This window comes from Arachis stenosperma, chromosome 9 (assembly GCF_014773155.1).
Source record: "Arachis stenosperma cultivar V10309 chromosome 9, arast.V10309.gnm1.PFL2, whole genome shotgun sequence".
Lineage (NCBI taxonomy): Eukaryota > Viridiplantae > Streptophyta > Magnoliopsida > Fabales > Fabaceae > Arachis > Arachis stenosperma.
The window spans coordinates 163,446,146-163,467,800 of record NC_080385.1 but is presented as its reverse complement, the minus strand read 5'-3'; the positions used below and the strand labels follow the sequence as shown (position 1 = coordinate 163,467,800).

The following is a 21,655-nucleotide window of genomic DNA, read 5'->3' as shown; positions in this document are numbered from 1 at the left end:
TCTGGGAGAGGGGGACACTTTTCCAGTGATTATAAGCTCTGCTTTAAATCCACAGGAAGAGGAAGCACTGATTCAAGTGTTAAGGACACACAAGACAGCTCTTGGGTGGTCCATAAGTGATCTTAAGGGCATTAGTCCAGCTAGATGCATGCACAAGATCCCGTTGGAGGATAATGCCAAACCAGTGGTCCAACCACAGAGGAGGCTAAATCCAGCCATGAAGGAGGTGGTGCAGAAAGAGGTCACTAAATTACTGGAGGCTGGGATTATTTATCCTATTTCTGATAGCCCCTGGGTGAGCCCTGTCCAAGTTGTCCCCAAAAAGGGAGGCATGACAGTGGTTCATAATGAAAAAAATGAACTGGTTCCTACAAGAACAGTCACAGGGTGGCGCATGTGTATTGACTACAGAAGGCTCAATACAGCCACCAGAAAGGATCATTTTCCTTTACCATTCATAGACCAAATGCTAGAAAGACTAGCTGGTCATGATTACTACTGCTTTTTGGATGGCTATTCAGGCTACAACCAAATTGCAGTAGATCCTCAGGACCAAGAGAAAACAACATTTACTTGCCCTTCTGGCGTGTTTGCCTACAGAAGGATGCCTTTTGGTCTGTGCAATGTACCTGCTACCTTTCAGAGGTGTATGCTCTCTATCTTTTCAGATATGGTAGAGAAATTTCTGGAAGTCTTCATGGATGACTTCTCAGTATATGGAGACTCATTCAGCTCCTATCTTAACCACCTAGCACTTGTCCTGAAAAGATGCCAAGAGACTAACCTGGTTTTAAACTGGGAGAAATGTCACTTTATGGTGACTGAGGGAATTGTCCTTGGGCACAAAATTTCAAGCAGGGGAATAGAGGTGGATAAGGCAAAGGTAGAGGTAATTGAAAAATTACCACCACCCTCCAATGTTAAGGCAATCAGAAGCTTTCTGGGGCATGCAGGATTTTATAGAAGGTTTATAAAGGATTTTTCGAAAATTGCAAAACCTTTGAGTAACCTGCTAGCTGCTGACACACCATTTGTGTTTGATACACAATGTCTGCAGGCATTTGAGACCCTGAAAGCTAAACTGGTCACAGCACCAGTCATCTCTGCACCAGATTGGACATTGCCATTTGAATTAATGTGTGATGCCAGTGACCATGCCATTGGTGCAGTGTTGGGACAGAGGCATAACAAACTTCTGCATGTCATTTACTATGCTAGCCGTGTTCTAAATGATGCACAGAAGAATTACACAACCACAGAAAAAGAATTACTTACAGTGGTTTATGCCATTGACAAGTTCAGATCTTATCTAGTAGGATCCAAGGTGGTTGTGTACACTGACCATGCTGCTGGTGCGCAAAATTGTGAACAATACTTTTTCACAACTCAAATAATCCCCGGTAATGGCTCCAAGAACTTGGTGGGCTCAATACCATGGCATTACACAACTTCGCACAACTAACCAGCAAGTGCACTGGGTCGTCCAAGTAATAAACCTTACGTGAGTAAGGGTCGATCCCACGGAGATTGTTAGTATTGAAGCAAGCTATGGTCATCTTGTAAATCTTAGTCAGGCAAACTCAAATGTATATGATGATGAACGAAAATACTATAAAGATAAAGATAGTGATACTTATGTATATCATTGGTGTAAGAGCTTCAGACAAGTGTATGAAGATGCCTTCCCTTCCGTCTCTCTGCTTTCCTACTGCCTTCATCCAATCCTTTCTTACTCCTTTCCATGGCAAGCTCGTGTAGGGTTTCACTGTTGTCAGCAGCTACCTCCCATCCGCGCAGTGAAAGCTAATGCACACACTCTGTCACAGTGCTGCCAATCACCGGTTTGGTTCCCTCCCCTACCGGAATAGAATAACTCTTTTGCGTCTGTCACTAACGCCCAGTAGGTTACAGGTTTGAAGCACGTCACAGTCATTCAATCATTGAATCTTACTCAGAATACCACAGACAAGGTTTAGACCTTCCGGATTCTCTTGAATGCCGCCATCAGGTCCTGCCTATTCCACGAAGACTCCGAAGAATCCAAGAGATATTCACCAAGCCTCGGATGCTTGTAGAACAAGAATGGTTGTCAGTCACCTTGTTCATGGGTGAGAATGGTGATGGGCGTCAATCATCACCTTCATCATGTTGAAGAACAAGTGATATCTTGGACAAAGAACAAGCGGAATTGAATGGAAGAACAATAGTAATTGCATTAATACTCGAGGTACAGCAGAGCTCCACACCCTTAATCTATGGTGTGTAGAAACTCCACCGTTGAAAATACATAAGAACAGAGTCTAGGCATGGCCGAATGGCCAGCCTCCTAAAAGAGGGTTCAATCATAAAAACATGATCAAAAGATCAAAAACAATCCAAAGATGAAAATACAATAGTAAAAGGTTCTACTTATAGAAAACTAGTAGCCTAAGGTGTACAAAGATGAGTAAATGACATAAAAATCCACTTCCGGGCCCACTTGGTGTGTGCTTGGGCTGAGCAATGAAGTAATTTTCGTGTAGAGACTCTTCTTGGCGTTTAACTCCCGTTTTAGTGCCAGTTTGGGCGTTTAACTCCCATTCTTATGCCAGTTTGGGCGTTTAACGCTGGGAATTCTGAGGGTGACTTTGAACGCCGGTTTGGGCCATCAAATCTTGGGCAAAGTATGGACTATTATATATTGCTGGAAAGCCCAGGATGTCTACTTTCCAACGCCGTTGAGAGCGCGCCAATTGAGCTTCTGTAGCTCCAGAAAATCCACTTCGAGTGCAGGGAGGTCAGAATCCAACAGCATCTGCAGTCCTTTTAAGTCTCTGAATCAGATTTTTGCTCAGGTCCCTCAATTTCAGCCAGAAAATACCTGAAATCACAGAAAAACACACAAACTCATAGTAAAGTCCAGAAAAGTGAATTTTAATTAAAAACTAATAAAAATATAATAAAAACTAACTAAAAGATACTAAAAACATACTAAAAACAATGCCAAAAAGCGTACAAATTATCCGCTCATCACAACACCAAACTTAAATTGTTGCTTGTCCTCAAGCAACTGAAAATCAAATAAGATAAAAAGAAGAGAATATACTATAGACTCCAAACTATCAATGAAACATAGCTCCAAATTAGATGAGCGGGACTAGTAGCTTTTTGCCTCCAAACAGTTTTGGCATCTCACTTTATCCTCTGAAATTCAGAATGATTGGCTTCTTTAGGAACTCCGAATCCAGATAGTGTTATTGATTCTCCTAGTTAAGTATGATGATTCTTGAACACAGCTACTTATTGAGTCTTGGCCGTGGCCCAAAGCACTCTGTCTTCCAGTATTACCACCGGATACATACATGCCACAGACACATAATTGGGTGAACCTTTTCAGATTGTGACTCAGCTTTGCTAGAGTCCCCAATTAGAGGTGTCCAGGGTTCTTAAGCACACTCTTATTGCCTTGGGTCACAACTTTATTTCTTTCTTTTTCTTCTTTTTTCTTTCTTTTTTTTTTTTTTTGTATTCACTGCTTTTTCTTGCTTCAAGAATCATTTTTATGATTTTTCAGATCCTCAGTAACATGTCTCCTTTTCATCATTCTTTCAAGAGCTAACAATTTTAACATTCATGAACAACAAATTCAAAAGACATATGCACTGTTCAAGCATACATTCAGAAAACAAAAAGTATTGTCACCACATCAAACTAATTAAGCTAGTTTTAAAGATGAATTTGAAATCCTGTACTTCTTGTTCTTTTGTGATAAAAACAGTTTTCATTTAAGAAAGGTGATGGATTCATATTGATAGCTTTAAGGCATAGACACTAAGACACTAATGATCATAAGACACAAACATAGATAAACATAAAGCATAATTTTTCGAAAAACAGAAAAGCAAAGAACAAGGAGATTAAAGAACGGGTCCACCTTAGTGATGGCGGCTTGTTCTTCCTCTTGAAGATCCTATGGAGTGCTTGAGCTCCTCAATGTCTCTTCCTTGTCTTTGTTGCTCATCTCTCATGATTCTTTGATCTTCTCTAATTTCATGGAGGAGGATGGCATGTTCTTGGTGCTCCACCCTTAGTTGTCCCATGTTGGAACTCAATTCTCCTAGGGAGGTGTTTAGTTGCTCCCAATAGTCTTGTAGAGGAAAGTGCATCCCTTGAGGTATCTCAGGGATCTCATGATGAGAGGGGTCTCTTGTTTGCTCCATCTTCTTCTTAGTGATGGGCTTGAGGTCATGCCTTCTCAGTTGAACCGGCTTTGGATGCCATAAATGGTTATGGAAAAACAAAAAGCAATGCTTTTACCACACCAAACTTAAAAGGTTTGCTCGTCCTCGAGCAAAAGAAGAGGGAAGAGAGTAAGAAGAAGAAATGGAGGAGGGAGATGGCTTGTGTTCGCCATGTATGGGGAGAAGTGGTGGTTTATGAAGGATGGATGTGAGTGGTGAAGAGAAAGAGATGTTGAGGTGATTGGTGAATGGGTGAAGAAGAAGAGAGAGTGGTAGGGTTGTTGGGGATCCTGTGGGGTCCACAGATCTTGTGGTGTCAAGGAAAAGTCATCCCTGCATCAATTGGCATCAAAAATCACGTTTTGACCCATTTCTGGCGTTAAACGCCGGGCTGATGCCCATTCCTGGCGTTTAACGCCAGGTTCTAGCCCTTTTCTAGCGTTTAACGCCAGTCTGGTGCCCCTTTCTGGCGTTAAACGCCCAGAATGGTGCCAGACTGGGCGTTAAACGCCCAACTGCTAGGCTTACTGGCGTTTAAACGCCAGCAGCTTCTTCCTCCAGGGTGTGCTGTTTTTCTTCCTGTTTTCATTCTGTTTTTGCTTTTTCAATGGATTTGTGACTTCTCATGATCATCAACCTACAAAATAAAGTAAAATAACAAAAGAAAATAATTAATTATAAAACATTGGGTTGCCTCCCAAAAGCGCTTCTTTACTGTCATTAGCTTGACAGAGGACTCCCATGGAGCCTCAGAAATACTCAGAACCGTGTTGGACCCTCCCAACACCAAACTTAGAGTTTGAATGTGAGGGTTCAACACCAAACTTAGAGTTTGGTTGTGGCCTCCCAACACCAAACTTAGAGTTTGACTGTGGGGGCTCTGTTTGGCTCTGTTTGAGAGAAGCTCTTCATGCTTCCTCTCCATGATGATAGAGGGATATCCTTGGGCCTTAAACACCAAGGATTCTTCATTCACTTGAATGATCAACTCTCCTTTATCAACATCAATCACAGTTTTTGCTGTGGCTAGGAAGGGTCTGCCAAGGATGATGGATTCATCCATGCACTTCCCAGTCTCTAGGACTATGAAATCAGTAGGAATGTAATGGTCTTCAACCTTAACCAGAACATCCTCTACAAGTCCATAGGCTTGTTTTCTTGAATTGTCTGCCATCTCTAGTGAGATTTTGCAGCTTGCACCTCAAAGATCCTAATTTCTCCATTACAGAGAGGGGCATGAGGTTCACACTTGACCCTAAGTCACACAAGGCCTTCTTGAAGGTCATGGTGCCTATGGTACAAGGTATAGAAAACTTCCCAGGATCCTGCCTCTTTTGAGGCAATTGTTGCCTAGACAAGTTATCCAGTTCTTTGGTGAGCAAAGGGGGTTCATCCTCCCAAGTCTCATTTCCAAATAACTTGTCATTTAGCTTCATGATTGCTCCAAGGTATTTAGCAACTTTCCCTCAGTGACATACTCATCCTCTTCAGAGGAAGAATACTCATCAGAGCTCATGAAAGGCAGTAGTAAGTCCAAGGGAATCTCTATGGTCTCAGTATGAGCCTCAGATTCCCAAGGTTCCTCATTAGGGAACTCATTGGAGGCCAGGACGTCCAGTGAGGCCTTCCTCAGTGGCGTTCACTGCCTCTTCTTCCTCCCAGAATTCGGCCATATTTATGGCTTTGCACTCTCCTTTGGATTTTCTTCAGTGTTACTTGGGAGAGTGCTTGGGGGAAGTTCAGTAATTTTCTTGCTCAGCTGACCCACCTGTCCTTCCAAATTCCTAATGGAGGATCTAGTTTCAGTCATGAAACTTTGAGTGGTTTTTGATTAGATCAGAGACCATGGTTGCCAAGTCAGAGGTATTCTGCTTAGAGCTCTCTGTCTGTTGCTGAGAAGATGATGGAAAAGGCTTGCTATTGCTAAACCTGTTTCTTCCACCATTATTATTATTGAAACCTTGTTGAGGTCTCTCTTGATTCTTCCATGAGAGATTTGGGTTTTCTCCATGAAGAATTATAGGTGTTACCATAGGGTTCTCCTAGGTAATTCACCCTCTTCCATTGAAGGGTTCTCAGGATCATAAGCTTCTTCCTCAGATGAAGCATCCTTAGTACTGCTTGGTGCATTTTGCATTCCAGACAGACTTTGAGAAATCAAATTGACTTGTTGAGTCAATATTTTATTCTGAGCCAAAATGGCATTCAGAGTGTCAATCTCAAGAACTCTTTCTTCTGACTAGTCCCATTGTTCACAGGATTCCTTTCAGAAGTGTACATGAATTGGTTATTTGCAACCATTTCAATCAATTCTTGAGCTTCTGCAGGCGTCTTCTTCAGATGAGAGATCCTCCAGCAGAGCTATCCAAGGACATCTTAGATAGTTCAGAGAGACCATCATAGAAAATTCCTATGATGCTCCATTCAGAAAGCATGTCTGAGGGACATCTTCTGATTAATTGTTTGTATCTTTCCCAAGCTTCATAGAGGGATTCTCCATCCTTCTGTCTGAAGGTTTGGACTTCCACTCTAAGCTTACTCCATCTTTGGTGGAAAGAACTTTGCAAGAAGGCACTGACTAGCTTTTCCCAAGAGTTCAGGCTTTCTTTAGGTTGAGAATCCAACCATATTCTAGCTCTGTCTCTTACAGCAAAAGGGAATAGCATCAGTCTGTAGACCTCAGGGTTAACCCCATTAGTCTTGACTGTGTCACAGATTTGCAAGAATTCAGCTAAGAACTGATGAGGATCTTCCATTGGAAGTCCATGGAACTTGCAATTCTGTTGCATTAGAGAAACTAATTGAGGCTTAAGCTCAAAGTGTTTGCTCCAATGGCAGGGATAGAGATGCTTCTCCCATAAAAATCAGGAGTAGGTGCAGTAAAGTCACCCAGCACCTTCCTTGCATTGTTTGCATTATTGTTGTGTTCGGCTGCCATGTCTTCTTCTTCTTTGAAGAATTCGGTCAGGTCCTCTAAAGAGAGTTGTGCTTTGGCTTCTCTTAGCTTTCTCTTTAAGGTCCTCTCGGGTTCAGGGTCAGCTTCAACAAGAATGCTTTTGTCTCTGCTCCTGCTCATATGAAAGAGAAGAGAACAAGAAAATATGGAATCCTCTATGTCACAGTATAGAGATTCCTTGAAGTGTCAGAGGAAGAAAAATGGAAGACAGAGGTAAAAAATTCGAACTTATGAAAGAAGATGAAGTTCGAATTTTGCATTAAGGGATAGTGTTAGTCCAAAAATAGAAGGATGTGAGAAGGAGGAAAGTAATTTTCGAAAATTAAGTAAAAGATTTTGAAGACATTTTGAAAAACACTTAATTGATTTTCGAAAATAAGAGTGGAAAAGAAATCAAGTGATTTTTGAAAAAGATTTTGAAATTAGAAGTTAAAAGATTTGATTGAAAACTATTTTGAAAAGATGTGATTAAAAAGATTTGATTGAAAAGTTATGGTTTTAAAAAGATGTGATTGAGAAGATATGATTTGAAAACAATTTTTTTAAAAGATATGATTTGAAAACAATTTTAAAAGATATGATTGAAAACAATTTGAAAAGATATGATTTTAAAAATTAATGACTTGCCTAACAAGAAAAGATATGATTCAAACATAAAACCTTCCTAAACAGAAAAGGCAAAAAATGTTCAATCAAATCATTAATTGTTAGTAAGTATCTTTGAAAAAGGAAATAAATTGATTTGAAAACATTTGATTGAAAAGATATGATTTGAAAAAGATTTGATTTGAAAAACTTTGAAAACTTGAAAAAAATTGATTTTGAAAACAAAATCTTCCCCCTTTGCCATCCTGGCGTTAAACGCCCAGAATGGTGCACATTCTGGCGTTTAACGCCCAAAAACTATACCCTTTGGGCGTTAAACGCCCAGCCAGGCACCCTGGCTGGCGTTTAAACGCCAGTCTGTCTTCTTCACTGGGCATTTTTGAATGCCCAGCTTTTTCTGTGTGATTCCTCTGCAGTATGTTCTGAATCTTCAATTCTGTATTATTGACTTGAAAAGACACACAATTAAAAATATTTTTGGATTTTTAATAATAAGGAATAATTAAAATGCAACTAAAATCAAATGCATGCAAGACACCAAACTTAGCAGTTTGTATACTACTGACACTAACAAGATGATAATGCACATGAGAAACAACAAAACACTCAAGTCAATAGAATTCAAAGATCAAAACAAGGAAATCATCAAGAACAACTTGAAGATTAATGAAGACACATGCATGAATGCAATAAGAACAGAAACATGCAATTGACACTAAACTTAAGATGAGACTCTAGACTCAAAAAAATATTTTTGGATTTTATGATTTTGTAATTTTTTTTTGGTTTTTTCGAAAATTAGGTGAAAAGGAAAATAAAGGTATCAAAATTCTTAATGAGAATTCCAGGAATCATGCAATGTTAGTCTAAAGCTTTAGTCTAAAGGAATTAGACATAGCTAGCTAAGCTTCAGCAAGACATTGCATTCAAGAGCTAAATTGATGATGATCAATCAGCTTTGGTGATGATAAGAACATCACCTTGAAACACTAGAATTCATTCTTAAGAACTCTGAAGAAAAATAATACCTAATCTAAGCAACAAGATGAACCGTCAGTTGTCCATACACAAGAACAATCCCGGGCAATAACACCAAAACTTGATGTTGTTGCCGGATCTTGGCACTGATGTTACCAAAAGCTTGCTCAAAACTTGAACAATCCCCGGCAACGGCGCCAAAAACTTGGTGCGCGAAATTGTGAACAATACTTTTTCACAACTCAAATAATCCCCGGTAATGGCTCCAAGAACTTGGTGGGCTCAATACCATGGCATTACACAACTTCGCACAACTAACCAGCAAGTGCACTGGGTCGTCCAAGTAATAAACCTTACGTGAGTAAGGGTCGATCCCACGGAGATTGTTAGTATTGAAGCAAGCTATGGTCATCTTGTAAATCTTAGTCAGGCAAACTCAAATGTATATGATGATGAACGAAAATACTATAAAGATAAAGATAGTGATACTTATGTATATCATTGGTGTAAGAGCTTCAGACAAGTGTATGAAGATGCCTTCCCTTCCGTCTCTCTGCTTTCCTACTGCCTTCATCCAATCCTTTCTTACTCCTTTCCATGGCAAGCTCGTGTAGGGTTTCACTGTTGTCAGCAGCTACCTCCCATCCGCGCAGTGAAAGCTAATGCACACACTCTGTCACAGTGCTGCCAATCACCGGTTTGGTTCCCTCCCCTACCGGAATAGAATAAACTCTTTTGCGTCTGTCACTAACGCCCAGTAGGTTACAGGTTTGAAGCACGTCACAGTCATTCAATCATTGAATCTTACTCAGAATACCACAGACAAGGTTAGACCTTCCGGATTCTCTTGAATGCCGCCATCAGGTCCTGCCTATTCCACGAAGACTCCGAAGAATCCAAGAGATATTCACTAAGCCTCGGATGCTTGTAGAACAAGAATGGTTGTCAGTCACCTTGTTCATGGGTGAGGAATGGTGATGGGCGTCAATCATCACCTTCATCATGTTGAAGAACAAGTGATATCTTGGACAAAGAACAAGCGGAATTGAATGGAAGAACAATAGTAATGCATTAATACTCGAGGTACAGCAGAGCTCCACACCCTTAATCTATGGTGTGTAGAAAACTCCACCGTGAAAATACATAAGAACAGAGTCTAGGCATGGCCGAATGGCCAGCCTCCCAAAAGAGGGTTCAATCATAAAAACATGATCAAAAGATCAAAACAATCCAAAGATGAAAATACAATAGTAAAAGGTTCTACTTATAGAAAACTAGTAGCCTAAGGTGTACAAAGATGAGTAAATGACATAAAAATCACTTCCGGGCCCACTTGGTGTGCTGGGGCTGAGCATGAAGTAATTTTCGTGTAGAGACTCTTCTTGGCGTTTAAACTCCCGTTTTAGTGCCAGTTTGGGCGTTTAACTCCCATTCTTATGCCAGTTTGGGCGTTTAACGCTGGGAATTCTTGAGGGTGACTTTGAACGCCGGTTTGGGCCATCAAATCTTGGGCAAAGTATGGACTATTATATATTGCTGGAAAGCCCAGGATGTCTACTTTCCAACGCCGTTGAGAGCGCGCCAATTGGGCTTCTGTAGCTCCAGAAAATCCACTTCGAGTGCAGGGAGGTCAGAATCCAACAGCATCTGCAGTCCTTTTAAGTCTCTGAATCAGTTTTGCTCAGGTCCCTCAATTTCAGCCAGAAATACCTGAAATCACAGAAAAACACACAAACTCATAGTAAAGTCCAGAAAAGTGAATTTTAATTAAAAACTAATAAAAATACAATAAAAACTAACTAAAAGATACTAAAAACATACTAAAAAGAATGCCAAAAAGCGTACAAATTATCCGCTCATCAGCTGCTCTTAAATACTTACTCACAAAGCAGGATTCAAAACCCAGGCTTATCAGATGGGTGTTGCTTCTGCAAGAGTTTGATATAGAAATAAGAGACAGAAAAGGGACAGAGAACCAAGTAGCTGATTGGTGGGCGAAATTGTGAACAATACTTTTTCACAACTCAAATAATCCCCGGTAATGGCTCCAAGAACTTGGTGCGCTCAATACCATGGCATTACACAACTTCGCACAACTAACCAGCAAGTGCACTGGGTCGTCCAAGTAATAAACCTTACGTGAGTAAGGGTCGATCCCACGGAGATTGTTAGTATTGAAGCAAGCTATGGTCATCTTGTACATCTTAGTCAGGCAAACTCAAATGTATATGATGATGAACGAAAATACTATAAAGATAAAGATAGTGATACTTATGTATATCATTGGTGTAAGAGCTTCAGACAAGTGTATGAAGATGCCTTCCCTTCCGTCTCTCTGCTTTCCTACTGCCTTCATCCAATCCTTCTTACTCCTTTCCATGGCAAACTCGTGTAGGGTCTCACTGTTGTCAGCAGCTACCTCCCATCCGCGCAGTGAAAGCTAATGCACACACTCTGTCACAGTGCTGCCAGTCACCGGTTTGGTTCCCTCCCCTACCGGAATAGAATAACTCTTTTGCGTCTGTCACAACGCCCAGTAGGTTACGGTTTGAAGCACGTCAGTCATTCATTCATTGAATCCTACTCGAATACCACAGACAAGGTTAGACCTTCCGGATTCTTGAATGCCGCCATCAGTTCTTGCCTATACCACGAAGACTGATCTCACAGAATGGCTGGCTCGTTTGTCAGGCGAGCACCGGTTGTCAGGCGATCAATGCATCGTGCAATCAGAAATCCAAGAGATATTCACTAAGCCTCAGATGCTTGTAGAAAAGAATGGTTGTCAGTCACCTTGTTCATGGGTGAGAATGGTGATGGGGTCAATCATCACCATCATGTTGAAGAAAAAGTGATATCTTGGTAAAAGAACAAGCGGAATTGAATGGAAGAACAATAGTAATTGCATTAATACTCGAGGTACAGCAGAGCTCCACACCCTTAATCTATGGTGTGTAGAAACTCCACCGTTGAAAATACATAAGCATAAGGTCTAGGCATGGCCGAATGGCCAGCCTCTCTAAGATAGCATAAAACAAAGATAGCTACCAAGAGTCTCTCTAAAAGCTCTCTAATACAATGGCAAAAGGTCCTACTTATAGAAAACTAGTACATAGATGAGTAAATGACAAAAAAATCCACTTCCGGGCCCACTTGGTGTGTGCTTGGGCTGAGCAATGAAGGAAATTCGTGTAGAGACCTTTTCTGGAGTTAAACGCCAGTTCTCATGCCAGTTTGGGCGTTTAACTCCAACTTTTATTCCAGTTCCGGCGTTTAACGCTGGAATTTCTGAGGCCGGATTGCTACGCGGGTTTGGGCCATCAAATCTTGGACAAAGTATGGACTATTATATATTGCTAGAAAGCCCAGGATGTCTACTTTCCAACGCCGTTGAGAGCGCGCCAATTGGGCTTCTGTAGCTCCAGAAAATCCGCTTCGAGTGCAGGGAGGTCAGAATCCAACAGCATCTGCAGTCCTTTTGAGTCTCTGGATCAGATTTTTGCTCAGGTCCCTCAATTTCAGCCAGAAAATACCTGAAATCACAGAAAAACACACAAACTCATAGTAAATTCCAGAAAAGTGAATTTTAACTAAAAACCTAATAAAATATACTAAAAACTAACTAGATCATATCAAAAACATACTAAAAACAATGCCAAAAAGTATACAAATCATCCGCTCATCACAACACCAAACTTAAATTGTTGCTTGTCCCCAAGCAACTGAAAATCAAATATGATAAAAAGAAGAGAATATGCAATGAATTCCAAAACATCTGTGAAGATCAGTATTAATTAGATGAGCGGGGCTTTTGACTTTTTGCCTCTGAACAGTTTTGGCATCTCAATCTATCCTTTGAAATTCAGAATGATTGGCTCTTTAGGAACTCAGAATCCAGATAGTGTTATTGATTCTCCTAGTTAAGTATGATGATCTTGAACACAGCTACTTTATTGAGTCTTGGCTGTGGCCCAAAGCACTCTGTCTTCCAGTATTACCACCGGATACATACATGCCACAGACACATATTGGGTGAACCTTTTCAGATTGTGACTCAGCTTTGCTAAAGTCCCCAATTAGAGGTGTCCAGGTTCTTAAGCACACTCTTATTGCCTGGATCACAACTTTATTTCTTTCTTTTTCTTTTTCTTTCTTTTTCTCTTTTTTTTTTCGTTTGCTTTCTCTCTTTCTTTTTTTTTTTTTTTTGAATAGCAATGCTTTTTCTTGCTTCAAGAATCATTTTATTGATTTTTCAGATCCTCAATAACATGTCTCCTTTTTCATCATTCTTTCAAGAGCCAACATCCATGAACCACAAATTCAAGATACATATGCACTGTTTTAAGCATACATTCAGAGAACAAAAATATTGCCACCACATCAAAATAATTAAACTATTATAAAATTCAAAATTCATGCAATTCTTTCCTTTTCAATTAAGCACGTTTTTTTATTCAAGAAAGGTGATGGATTCATAGGACATTCATAACTTTAAGGCATAGACACTAAGACACTAATGATCACAAGACACAAACATGGATAATCATAAGCATGAAAATCGAAAAACAGAAGAATAAAGAACAAGGAAATCAAGGAACGGGTCCACCTTAGTGATGGCGGCTCTTCCTTGCTTTTGAAGGTCCTATGGAGTGCTTGAGCTCCTCAATGTCTCTTCCTTGCCTTTGTTGCTCCTCTCTCATGATTCTTTGTTCTTCTCTAATTTCATGGAGGAGAATGGAGTGTTCTTGGTGCTCCACCCTTAGTTGTCCCATATTAGAACTCAACTCTCCTAGGGAGGTGTTTAGTTGTCCCAATAGTTTTGTGGAGGAAAGTGCATCCTTGAGGTATCTCAGGGATTTCATGATGAGAGGGGTCTCTTGTGTGCTCCATCCTTTTCTTGGTAATGGGCTTGTCCTCATCAATGGTGATGTCTCCCTCTATGTCAACTCTACTGAATAACAGAGGTGACAAATGAGGTGAGGAAAGGCTAACCTTGCCAAAGTGGAGGTCTTGTCCGCCACCTTGTAGAGTTCTTGGGCTATAACCTCATGAACTTCTATTTCTTCTCCAATCATGATGCTATGGATCATGATGGCCCGGTCTATGGTAACTTCGGACCGGTTGCTAGTGGGAATGATTGAGCGTTGTATGAACTCTAACCATCCTCTAGCCAACGGGTTTGAGGTCATGCCTTCTCAATTGGACCGGCTTTCCTCTTGAATCTTGCTTCCATTGTGCGCCCTCTTCACATATGGTTGTGAGGACTTGGTCAACCTTTGATCAAAGTTGACCCTTCTAGTGTAAGGATGCTCATCTCCTTGCATCATAGGCAAGTTGAACGCCACCCTCACACTTCCGGACTAAAATCCAAGTATTTCCCCCGAATCATAGTAAGATAATTCTTTGGATCCGGGTTGACACTTTGGTCATGGTTCTTGGTGATCCATGCATTGGCATAGAACTCTTGAACCATCAAGATTCCGACTTGTTGAATGGGGTGGTAAGTACTTCCCAACCTCTTCTTCGGATCTCATGGCGGATCTCCGGATATTCACCCTTTTTGAGTGAAAAGGGGACTTCGGGGATCACCTTCTTCAAGGCCACAACTTCATAGAAGTGGTCTTGATGCACCCTTGAGAGGAATCTATCCTCTCCCATGACTCGGAGGTGGAAGCCTTTGCCTTCCCTTTTTTTAGAGGTTTCTCCGGCCTTGGATGCCATAAATGGTTTATGAAAAAGCAACGCTTTTACCACACCAACTTAAAATGTTTGCTCGTCCTCGAGCAAAAGAAAAAGAAAGAGTAGAAGAAGAAGAAATGAGGAAGAGGGAGATGGTAGTGTGTTCGGCCAGAAGGGTAGAAAGGGTGTTTAGGTTATGTGAAATGAAGGGGTAAAGAGGGGTATATATAGGAAAGAGGGGGGTGAGGGTTCGGCCATTTGAGGGTGGGTTTGGGAGGGAAAGTGGTTTGAATTTGAAGGGTGAGGTTGGTGGGGTTTTATGAAGGATAGATGTGAGTGGTGAAGAGAAAGATGGGATTTGATAGGTGAGGGTTTTTGGTGAATGGGGGAAGAAGAGAGAGAGTGATGGTAGGGTCCTGTGGGGTCCACAGATCCTGTAGTGTCAAGGAAAAGGCATCCTTGCACCAAATGGCATCAAAATCCACGTTTTGAGCCTTTTCTGGCGTTAAACGCCGGGCTGGTGCCCATTCCTGGCGTTTAACGCCAGGTTTTTACCCTTTTCTGGCGTTTAACGCCAGTCTGGTGCCCCTTTCTGGCGTTAAACGCCCAGAATGGTGCCAGACTGGGCGTTAAATGCCCAACTGCTAGGCTTACTGGCGTTTAAACGCCAGCAGCTTCTTCCTCCAGGGTGTGCTGTTTTTCTTCCTGTTTTTCATTCTGTTTTTGCTTTTTTCATGTTTTTGTGACTTCTTATCATCAACCTACAAAAAAGATAAAATAACAAAAGGAAATAGTTAATTATAAAACATTGGGTTGCCTCCCAACAAGCGTTCTTTAATGTCATTAGCTTGACAGAGGACTCCCATGAGCCTCAGAAATACTCAGAACCGTGTTGGACCCTCTCAACACCAAACTTTAGAGTTTGAATGTGAGGGTTCAACACCAAACTTAGAGTTTGGTTGTGGCCTCCCAACACCAAACTTAGAGTTTGACTGTGGGGGCTCTGTTTGGCTCTGTTTTGAGAGAAGCTCTTTATGCTTCTTCTCCATGATGACAGAGGGATATCCTTGGGCCTTAAACACCAAGGATTCTTCATTCACTTGAATGATCAACTCACCTCTATCAACATCAATCACAGCCTTTGCTGTGGCTAGGAAGGGTCTGCCAAGGATGATGGATTCATCCATGCACTTCCCAGTCTCTAGGACTATGAAATCAGTAGGAATGTAATGGTCTTCAACCTTAACCAGAACATCCTCTACAAGTCCATAGGCTTGTTTTCTTCAGTTGTCTGCCATCTCTAATGAGATTTTGGCAGCTTTCACCTCAAAGATCCCTAATTTCTCCATTACAGAGAGGGGCATGAGGTTTACACTTGACCCCAAGTCACACAAGGCCTTCTTGAAGGTCATGTGCTATGGTACAAGGTATAGAAAACTTCCCAGGATCCTGCCTCTTTTGAGGCAATTGTTGCCTAGACAAGTTATCCAGTTCTTTGGTGAGCAAAGGGGGTTCATCCTCCCAAGTCTCATTTCCAAATAACTTGTCATTTAGCTTCATGATTGCTCCAAGGTATTTGGCAACTTGCTCCTCAGTGACATACTCCTCCTCTTCAGAGGAAGAATACTCATCAGAGCTCATGAAGGCAGAAGTAGTCCAATGGAATCTCTATGGTCTCATTTTGAGCCTCAGATTCCCATGGTTCCTCAATGGGGAGCTCATTGGAGGCCAGTGGACGTCCAGTGAGGCCTTCCTCAGTGGCGTTCACTGCCTCTTCTTCCTCCCAGAATTCGGCCATATCTATGGCTTTGCACTCTTCTTTTGGATTTTCTTCAGTGTTACTTGGGAGAGTGCTTGGGGGGAGTTCAGTAACTTTCTTGCTCAGCTGACCCACTTGTCCTTCCAAATTTCTGATGGAGGACCTTGTTTCATTCATGAAACTTTGAGTGGTCTTATTAGATCAGAGATTGTTGCTAAGTCAGAAGTATTCTGCTTAGAACTCTCTGTCTGTTGCTGAGAAGATGATGGAAAAGGCTTGCTATTGCTAAACCTGTTTCTTCCACCATTATTATTATTGAAACCTTGTTGAGGTCTCTCTTGATTCTTCCATGAGAGATTGGGTGATTTCTCCATGAAGAATTATAGGTGTTCCAGGGTTCTCCTAGGTAATTCACCTCTCCATGGAAGGGTTCTCAGGATCATAAGCTTCTTCCTCAGATGAAGCATCCTTAGTACTGTTTGGTGCATTTTGCTTCCAGACAGACTTTGAGAAATCAAATTGACTTGTTGAGTCAATATCTTATTCTGAGCCAGTATGGCATTCAGAGTGTCAATCTCAAGAACTCCTTTCTTCTGACTAGTCCCATTGTTCACAGGATTTCTTTCAGAAGTGTACATGAATTGGTTATTTGCAACCATTTCAATTAGTTCTTGAGCTTCTGCAGGCGTCTTCTTCAGATGAAGAATCCTCCAGCAGAGCTATCCAAGACTTAGATAGTTCAGAGAGACCATCATAGAAAATACCTATGATGCTCCATTCAGAAAGCATGTCTGAGGGACATTTTCTGATTAATTGTTTGTATCTTTCCCAAGCTTCATAGAGGGATTCTCCATCCTTCTGTCTGAAGGTTTGGACTTCCACTCTAAGCTTACTCCATCTTTGTGGTGGAAAGAACTTTGCCAAGAAGGCATTGACTAGCTTTTCCCAAGAGTCCAGGCTTTCTTTAGGTTGAGAGTCCAACCATATTCTAACTCTGTCTCACAGCAAAGGGAATAGCATCAGTCTATAGACCTCAGGGTTAACCCCATTAGTCTTGACTGTGTCACAGATTGCAAGAATTCAGCTAAAAACTGATGAGGATCTTCCATTGGAAGTCCATGAAACTTGCAATTCTGTTGCATTAGAGAAACTAATTGAGGCTTAAGCTCAAAGTTGTTTGCTCCAATGGCAGGGATAGAGATGCTTCTCCCATAGAAATCAGGAGTAGGTGCAGTAAAGTCACCCAGCACCTTCCTTGCATTGTTGGCATTGTTGTTGTTTTCGGCTGCCATTTGCTCTTCTTCCTTGAAGAATTCGGTCAGGTCCTCTAAAGAGAGTTGTGCCTTGGCTTCTCTTAGCTTTCGCTTCAAGGTTCTCTCAGGTTCAGGATCAGCTTCAACAAGAATGCCTTTGTCTCTGCTCCTGCTCATAAGAAAGAGAAGAGAAAAAGAAAGTATGGAATCCTCTATGTCACAGTATAGAGATTCCTTGAAATGTCAGAGGAAAAGAGAAAATAGAAAGAAGAAGGAGAAGAAGAATTCGAACTTTAATTAGATAAGGTTCGAATTGTGCATTTAGAAGGAGTGGTACTCCATAAATAGAAGGATGTGGGAAGGAGGGAAGAAGATTTTCGAAAATAATTAAAATATTTTGAAAACATTTTTGAAAAACATCAATTGATTTTCGAAAATCAAAGTGGAAAGAAATCAAGTGATTTTGAAAAGATTTTGAATTTAGAAATTAAAAAGATTTGATTAAAAACTATTTTGAAAAAAGATGTGGTTAAAAAGATTTAATTGAAAAGTTATGGTTTTTAAAAAGATGTGATTGAGAAGATATGATTTGAAAACTATTTTAAAGGATATGATTTGAAACAATTTGAAAAGATATGATTTAAAATGAATGACTTGCCTAACAAGAAAGATATGATTTGAAACATTTAAACCTTTCTCAACAGAAAAGGTAACAATCTTGTGATGTTCAATCAAATCATTAATTGTTAGTAAGTATCTTTTAAAAGGAAAGAAATTGATTTTGAAACATTTGATTGAAAAGATATGATTTGAAAAAGATTTGATTTTGAAAACTAAAAAAATTGATTTGAAAACAAATCTTCCCCCTAGCACCATCCTGGCGTTAAACGCCCAGAATGGTATACATTCTGGCGTTTTAACGCCCAAAATGCACCCTTTTTGGGCGTTAAACGCCCACCAGGTACCCTGGCTGGCGTTTAAACGCCAGTCTGCCTTCTTCCTGGGCATTTTTGAATGCTCAGCTTTTTCTGTGTAATTCCTCTGCAGTATGTTCTGAATCTTCAATTCTTTGTATCATTGACTTGAAAAGACACAAATTAAAAAATATTTTTGGATTTTTAGTAATCAAAATGCAAAGGAATCAATTAACAATGCATGCAAGACACCAAACTTAGCAGTTTGTATACTACTGACACTAACAATATGAGAATGCATATGAGACACACAAATACTTTAAGTCAATAGAATTCAAGATCAAAACAAAGAAATATATGCATGGATTCGAAATTATAACAAAAAAACATGCATTGACACCAAACTTAGGATGAGACACTAAACTTAAGCAAGAAAATATCAAATATTTTTGGTCTTTTTATGATTTTGTAAATTTTTTTGTGTTTTTCAAAAATTAATAAAAAAAAGTATCAAAATTCTTAATGAGAATTCCAGGAATCAGTGCAGTGCTAGTCTAAGACTCCGGTCCGGAATTAGACATGGCTTCACAGCCAGCCAAGCTTTCAAAGAAAGCTTCGGTCCAAAACACTAGACATGGCCAGAGGCAGCCAAATTAGCAGATCACTGTTCCAAGAGCGAATTGATGAGAATCAACAAGCTCTTGTGGGTGATAAGTTGAAACCTCGTCCAATCAGATTGACATGGCTTCTCAGCCAGCCAGATTTCAACAAATCATCATGAAACTCTAGAATTCATCTTCAAGAATTTCGAAAAATAAATACCTAATCTAAGCAACAAGATGAACCGTCAGTTGTCCAGCCTAAAACAATCCCGGGCAATACACCAAAAACTTGATGTGTTGCCGGATCTTGGCACTGATGTTACCAAAGCTTGCTCAAAACTTGAACAATCCCCGGCAACGGCGCCAAAAACTTGGTGGGCGAAATTGTGAACAATACTTTTTCACAACTCAAATAATCCCCGGTAATGGCTCCAAGAACTTGGTGCGCTCAATACCATGGCATTACACAACTTCGCACAACTAACCAGCAAGTGCACTGGGTCGTCCAAGTAATAAACCTTACGTGAGTAAGGGTCGATCCCACGGAGATTGTTAGTATTGAAGCAAGCTATGGTCATCTTGTACATCTTAGTCGGCAAACTCAAATGTATATGATGATGAACGAAATACTATAAAGATAAAGATATACTTATGTATATCATTGGTGTAAGAGCTTCAGACAAGTGTATGAGATGCCTTCCCTTCCGTCTCTCTGCTTTCCTACTGCCTTCATCCAATCCTTCTTACTCCTTTCCATGGCAAACTCGTGTAGGGTCTCACTGTTGTCAGCAGCTTCCCTCCCATCCGCGCAGTGAAAGCTAATGCACACACTCTGTCACAGTGCCCAGTCACCGGTTTGGTTCCCTCCCCTACCGGAATAGAATAACTCTTTTGCGTCTGTCACTAACGCCCAGTAGGTTACAGGTTTGAAGCACGTCACAGTCATTCATTCATTGAATCCTACTCAGAATACCACAGACAAGGTTAGACCTTCCGGATTCTCTTGAATGCCGCCTCAGTTCTTGCCTATACCACGAAGACTCTGATCTCACGGAATGGCTGGCTCGTTGTCAGGCGAGCACTCGGTTGTCAGGCGATCAACCATGCATCGTGCAATCAGAAATCCAAGAGATATTCACTAAGCCTCAGATGCTTGTAGAACAAGAATGGTTGTCAGTCACCTTGTTCATGGGTGAGAATGGTGATGGGCGTCAATCATCACCTTCATCATGTTAAAGAACAAGTGATATCTTGGTAAAAGAACAAGCGGAATTGAATGGAAGAACAATAGTAATTGCATTAATACCGAGGTACAGCAGCTCACACCCTTAATCTATGGTGTGTAGAAACTCCACCGTTGAAATACATAAGCATAAGGTCTAGGCATGGCCGATGCCAGCCAGCCTAAGATAGCAAAAACAAAGATAGCTACCAAGAGTCTCTCTCAAAAGCTCTCTAATACAATGGCAAAAAGGTCCTACTTATAGAAAACTAGTACATAGATGAGTAATGACAAAAAATCCACTTCCGGGCCCACTTGGTGTGTGCTTGGGCTGAGCAATGAAGGAAATTCGTGTAGAGACCTTTTCTGGAGTTAAACGCCAGTTCTCATGCCAGTTTGGGCGTTTAACTCCAACTTTTATTCCAGTTCCGGCGTTTAACGCTGGAATTTCTGAGGCCGGATTGCTACGGGGTTTGGGCCATCAATCTTAGACAAGTATGGACTATTATATTGCTGGAAAGCCCAGGATGTCTACTTTCCAACGCCGTTGAGAGCGCGCCAATTGGGCTTCTGTAGCTCCAGAAAATCCGCTTCGAGTGCAGGGAGGTCAGAATCCAACAGCATCTGCAGTCCTTTTGAGTCTCTGGATCAGATTTTTGCTCAGGTCCCTCAATTTCAGCCAGAAAATACCTGAAATCACAGAAAAACACACAAACTCATAGTAAAGTCCAGAAAAGTGAATTTTAACTAAAAACTAATAAAAATATACTAAAAACTAACTAGATCATATCAAAAACATACTAAAAACAATGCCAAAAAGTATACAAATCATCCGCTCATCACTGATCATCTGTCCCGAATAGAACCAGTAGATGGGGCGTCCCTCCCTTCTACTGAGATCTCTGAGACTTTCCCAGATGAGCAACTCTTTGCCATTCAGGAAGCTCCATGGTTTGCAGATATGGCAAACTATAAAGCTGTGAGGTTCATACCCAAGGAGTACAGCAATGTGCAAAGAAAGAAATTAATTTCAGATGCCAAGTACTACCTCTGGAATGAACCATATCTCTTTAAGAGATGTGCTGACGGAGTGATCCGCAGATGTGTACCCAGAGAAGAAGCACAAAGGATCCTATGGCACTGCCATGGATCACAGTATGGAGGACATTTTGGAAGTGAGCGAACAGCCACTAAAGTCCTCCAGTGTGGCTTCTACTGCCTACTCTCTATAAAGATTCCCGAGAGTTTGTGCGTAACTGTGACAGCTGCCAAAGAGCTTGGTAACCTGCCTCACGGATATGCCATGCCTCACAAGGGATATTAGAGATAGAATTGTTTGATGTATGGGGAATTGACTTCATGGGTCCATTCCCACAGTCATACTCAACACTTACATTCTGGTGGCTGGGACTATGTATCTAAGTGGGTAGAAGCAATTGCTACACCACTAATGATACCAAGACCGT

The 21,655-nt window shown here is 40.9% G+C and overlaps 2 non-coding genes across 2 annotated transcripts; both read left to right on the top strand.

The window, feature by feature from the left end:
- Positions 1 to 6,649: 6,649 nt before the first annotated feature.
- On the top strand, positions 6,650 to 6,757 carry LOC130953200 (small nucleolar RNA R71). Its single transcript, XR_009075372.1, has one exon. It is a non-coding gene; the product is annotated as a small nucleolar RNA R71 (small nucleolar RNA).
- Positions 6,758 to 16,981: 10,224 nt separating this feature from the next.
- Positions 16,982 to 17,089, top strand: LOC130952470 (small nucleolar RNA R71). The gene has a single exon (XR_009074649.1). It is a non-coding gene; the product is annotated as a small nucleolar RNA R71 (small nucleolar RNA).
- The last annotated feature ends 4,566 nt before the right edge of the window (positions 17,090 to 21,655 follow it).